Source organism: Pan paniscus, chromosome 11, assembly GCF_029289425.2.
Source record: "Pan paniscus chromosome 11, NHGRI_mPanPan1-v2.0_pri, whole genome shotgun sequence".
NCBI lineage: Eukaryota > Metazoa > Chordata > Mammalia > Primates > Hominidae > Pan > Pan paniscus.
The window spans coordinates 10,648,495-10,654,508 of NC_073260.2; positions in this window are offsets into that span (position 1 = coordinate 10,648,495).

Sequence of the window (6,014 nt, forward strand, 5' to 3'; positions counted from 1 at the left end):
GCCCCCTGAAGGTTGCCGGGTCGCCCAGCCGGGTGCAGCCGGTGGAGCTGGCCGCCTCCTCTTAACTTTGAGCCCCTCTACAACCTGGCTCCCGCCTCTAACGCGCTGGGCCTCCTCGACCAAGCCCCTCAAGTCTCTCTTTGTCTCGCACGTTGTTGGTGTAATGTGGGCTAATCCAAAATTGTCTCTCTCCTCGGAGTGGTTGGCCCAGACTAGATATTAGTCACTACAAGAATGTATACTAGGCCAGGCGCGGTGGCTCACGCCTGTAATCCCAGCAGTTTGGGAGGCAGAGGTGGACGGATCACGAGGTCAGGAGTTCGAGACCAGCCTGGCCAACATGGTGAAACCCCGTCTCTACTAAAAATACAAAAATTAGCCGGTCGTGGTGGCGGGCGCCTGTAATCCCAGCTACTCAGGAGGCTGAGGTGGGAGAATCACTTGTACCCGGTAGGCGGAGGTTGCAGTGAGCCGAGATCCTGCCACTGCCCTCCAGCCTGGGTGACAGAGCGAGACTCCATCTCAAAAAAAAAAAAAAAAAGAACGTATACTTGTGGAAAAGTAAATCCTCACCCAAAATTATGATAAATTACAAATTACAGATGAATGAACCAGACCTCTCTCCGGCCCATCTCTTACTCAGACTGAGCTTGCTGGTTCAGCCCGTGCCACTTTTTAGGGCTTTACCCTAAAAAGCCCATCCATCCACACGGGAGAAAAGCCATTTACACCTGGTGAAATAGCCGCCACTATTTCAGCCCAAGGGAGGTGTGCTGGTCACTGCCTAGTCTATGGCGGGCCATTCAGCCCGTCCTGACATCCTGCGTTTACAGGAGGTTGTGTCAGGACTTCGTGGAGGAGCGTCCTCCAGGAGGTGAGAAGGTGATGAAGGGTCAAATACCGACAGTGACTTGGAACAGACAGGCTCTGGTGCTCTTACTGAAGGAAGCCACGTTGTGCTTTGCACTAATCACTTCCTTCATAATGGACTGGAAAAAAGTGAAATTGGTGAGCCATGGACAACACTGGGTTGTCCTGCTATGGGAAATCACCCAAGTGGCATTGACATATAAGCAAAGGCAACTTGGCTGTGTGAAACATGCCCAGATTTCATAATCAGAGGCGAAATGTGACATTTACACATTAGAGTTGTTGAGGTCTAGACATTAGCACAAGCACCTGGCACATAGTAGGTTCTTTGACATGGGGGTTGGCTGGGCATGGTGGCTCATGCCTGTAATCCCAGCACTTTGGGAGGCCGAGGAGGGCAGATCACTTAAGGTCAGGAGTTCAAGACCAGCCTGGCCAACATGGTGAAATCCCGTCTCTGCTAAAAAAAAAATTAAAAAGGCAGCTGGGCGCGGTGGCTCACGCCTGTAATCCTAGCACTTTGGGAGGCCGAGGCAGGCAGATCACAAGGTCAGGAGTTCAAGACCAGCCTGGCCAACATGGTGAAACCCTGTGTCTACTAAAACTACAAAAAAAAATATTAGCTGGGCATGGTGGTGGGTGCCTGTAATCCCAGCTACTAGGGAGGCTGAGGCTGGAGAATCACTTGAACCTGGGAAGTGGAGGTTGCAGTAAGCCAATCTCGCCACTACACTCCAGCCTGGATGACAAGAGCAAAACTCCATCTCAAAAAAATAAATAAAATAAAAAATTACAAAAACTAGCAGGGCGTGGTAGCGCACGCCTGTAGTCCCAGCTACTCGGGAGGCTGAGGCAGGCAAATCACCTGAACCTGGGAGGCAGAGGTTGCAGCGAGCTAAGATCACGCCACTACACTCCAGCCTGGGCAACAGAGCAAGATTCTGTCTCAAGAAAAATAAATAAATAAAAATAAAATAAAATGGAGGTTAAATGAATGTTATTATCCATCATTTAGAAGCAAAAAGGCTGACCAAGCCCAATGGCTCATGCCTGTAATCCTAGAACTCTGGGAGGCTGATGAGGCAGGAGGATTGCTTGAGGCCTAAGAGTTCAAGACCAACCTGGCCAACATAGTGAGACACCATCTCTTAAAAAAGTAAAATAAAGAAGTAAAAAAGTCCTCAGCTTCTCACTGCAGCTCATCAAAAACCCAGGAATCAAACTAACAAGCCTTCCCCACCTTTTAGGAATTCTCCAGTGGTGCAATCAGTCCAGCCAGCTAATTAACACTTTAAAATGTGTATTTGCCTTGATGGCTAAATGTTACTTCTGGAAGCCAAGAGTAATCTGAGATAACTCTCCATAGGAGGGTGCTCACATCTCAACTCCTGGCTCATTTATCCACTCACTGCAGGCAGGAAGCTGAATTCGATGGTTTTCCAAGTTTGGTTGGAAAGTGGCTTTGTTTTTTGTTTTTTTGAGAGAGTCTTGCTCTGTCACCCAGGCTGGAGTGCAGTGGCTCAATTTTGGCTCACTGCAACCTCCACCTCCCGGGTCCAAGTGATTCTCATGCCTCAGCCTCCTGAGTAGCTGGGACTACAGGCACATGCCACCACACCTGGCTAATTTTTTTTTTTTTTTTTTTTTTTTGAGACGGAGTCTCGCGCTTTCGCCCAGGCTAGAGTGTAGTGGCTGATCTCGGCTCACTGCAAGCTCCGCCTCCAGAGTTCACGCCATTCTCCTGCCTCAGCCTCCTGAGTAGCTGGGACTACAGGCGCCCACCACCACGCCCGGCTAATTTTTGTATTTTTAGTAGAGACGGGGTTTCACTGTGTTAGCCAAGACGGTCTCGATCTTCTGACCTTGTGATCCGCTCGCCTCGGCCTCTCAAAGTGCTGGGATAACAGGCGGGAGTCACCGCGCTCGGCACACCTGGCTAATTTTTTATATTTTTAGTAGACATGGGGTTTCGCCATGTTGGCCAGGCCAGTCTCGAACTCCTGACCTCACGTGATGCACCTGCCTCAGCCTACCAAAGTGCTGGGATTACAGGTGTGGCTGCCGCGCCCGACCTGGGGAGTGTTTTCACCACCTTACACAGGGAAGCCAAGTCCTGGACTGCTGGATGAGTCTGACCAGGTAGTTGCACCTTACTTCTGATAGTGATAATACTTCATAAGACTGGAATTCTTAGGAAATTCGTGTTCAGCATTTAGTGGACCGTGAATAGTGCAAACCAACTCTCTAGCCAGTTGGCCTTTAAAAGACTATAACTCACTGGGCATGGCGGCTCACGCCTATAATCCCAACACTTTGAGAGGCCGAGGCGGGCGGATCACGTAAGGTCGGGAGTTCAAGACCAGCCTGACCAACATGGACAAAGCCCGTCTCTACTAAAAATACAAAATTAGCCAGGGTGGTGGCGCATGCCTGTAATCCCAGCTACTCAGGAGACTGAGGCAGGAGAATCGCTTGAAACCGGGAGGTGGAGATTGCGGTGAGCCGAGATTGCACCATTGCACTACAGCCTGGGTAAAAAGAGCAAGACTCTATCTCAAAAAAAAAAAAAAAAGACTATAACTCAACTGAAAGGAACCTAAAACTTGTCAACAGGCTGCATGAGGAAACATTTTCCCCCTTCCATGAATACAATTTTTTCCTTCTTGGTGTTGCAACCAATTTTTGTTTTTTCTGAGACGCCATCACACTCTGTCGCCCAGGCTGGAGTGTAGTGGCACGATCTCGGCTCACTGCAACCTCCGCCTCCTGGGTTCAAACAATTCTCCTGCCTCAGTCTCCCAAGTAGCTGGGATTACAGGCGCGTGCCACCATGCCTGGCTAATTTTTGTATTTTTCGTAGAGATGGGGTTTCCCCATGTTGGCCAGGCTGGTCTCGAACTGGCCGGTCTCGAACTCCTGACTTTGTGAACACTCACTCAGCCTCCCAAAGTGCTGGGATTACAGGCATGAGCCACCGTGCCTGGCCCTACAACCAGTCCATTTTTATTTCGGTTTGTCTCCGGGTAGAATCTGAGCACACAATGTCACCAACTACAGTTGGTCTATACCCTCCACTCTAAAAGTCCTTGCTATTCTGCAGCCCTTTGCCTCAGGCCTATTAAAAAGTAAACTTGTGCTGGGCGCGGTGGCTCATGCCTGTAATCCCAGCACTTTGGGAGGCCAAGGTGGGTGGATCATGAGGTCAGGAGATTGAGACCATCCTGGTTAACACGGTGAAACCCCGTCTCTACTAAAAATACAAAAAATTAGCCGAGTGTGGTGGCGGGTGCATGTCGTCCCAGCTACTCGGGAGGCTGAGGCAGGAGAATGGTGTGAACCCGGGAGGTGGAGCTTGCAGTGAGCAGAGATCATGCCACTGCACTCCAGCCTGGGTGACGGAGCGAGACTCCGTCTCAAAAAAAAAAAAAAAAAAAGTAGTAAACTTGTGACTGGCCGGGCGCTGTGACTCACGCCTGTAATCCCAGCACTTTGGGAGGCCCAGGAGGGCAGATCACGTGAGATCGCGAGTTTGAGACCCGCCTGACCAACACGGTGAAACCCCATCTCTACTAAAATATGAAAACTAGCTGGGTATGGTGATACGTGCCTGTAATCCCAGCTATTCGGGAGGCTGAGGCAGAAGAATGGCTTGAACCTGCTAAGTGGAAGTTGCAGTGAGCTGAGATCGTGCCACTGCACTCCAGCCTAGGCGACAGAGTGAGACCTCTGTCTCAAAAATAAATAAAATGAAATCACTGGAGAAACAAAAACCGAGATGGTCTAAAGCAGAATATTCCTTAAGGTTTTGAAACTAGATGTAAGGACATCTTGCAAGCTACTGCCCTCCATCCTAATTCATGCAGTTATTAAATACCCCTCATAAGCCAAATACAGCACAGCTTGGGAACACAGCCCCTTCCTAAACAGCCATTATTACTCTTGTCTTGTGGCAAAATCATAGCTCAGTGCAGCCTCAAAACTCCTGGGCTAAGGCAATCCTGCCCCAGCCTCTCAAGTAGCTAGGATTAGCCTAGCGCCACCACACCTGTTTTTTTTGTTGTTTTGTTTTTTAATGGTAGTGTTGGGATGTCCCTGTCATCCAGGTTGGCCTAGAGCTCCTGGACTTACACGATCCTTCAGCCTGGGCCTCCCAAAGTACTGCGATTACAGGCATGCGCCACTGTGCCCAACTTCTATTTTCAAATGTCCTTGAGAAAAGGAGCTGAGCCCATTCCAATACACACTAAAGACCAGCCCAAGAACTTGTCTTGCAATTGGACACAAGGCATGCTGGCTACTGTGTATGGAAATTTTTTGGTACATTAAGGTTGCCATTTTGCTTTCTCACAGCCTAGTTCTCTTACAAGATTTGCAGATATTAGTGGCACCTCAGATCACAATAGTTGAGTGAACTACTACTACCTTAAAGGGCTCCCGATTTTTTACATTCCCGAAAATAAACGTTATTGTGACCTATAACCTGACAGCCCTAGACGCTCACCAGCATGTAAAACCACTAGTTGCGCTGTTTCACTGTTAAGTTTGTGACAAAGTATCACAGGCTTGTGGATATTGATTCAAATGACTACAGTAGCCCCACTTATCCAAAGGAGATACATTCTAAGATGCCCCAGGGGCTGCCTGAAACCACAGGAGTATCAAGTCCCATACAATTTTTCCTGTACCTGCCTATAAAACTTAATTTCCAAATTAAGCACAGTAAGAGATTAACGGTATAGGACAATTTTGACTATTGTATACTGTAACTGTATACATTCACACATTTAACATACAGTATAGGTGTGAATGTAGTCTCAAAGTATCTGAACTGTAGTTGACCACATGTAGCTGAAGCTGCAGATAACAGGACCCACTGTACTCAATTTTCTTCCTAGTGAAAAGTCCTTTTGAGACTTCAAAATGAAAATGCTATACTCACCCTCTCAGAAACTGTTTACTCAGAAACTGTATCCAAGTAAGATATTTGAATTTGTCCTTTACTTGTACACCGACCAGCTCAAAGCTTTCTAAACCAATGTTATACCATTAGCGCTAACCCACACTTCCCCAGTCACTAACGATGTGAAGACAAAAAACTAGAACAATTTCTGGATCCAATAGCAAGTAACATTTCTCTACAAAAC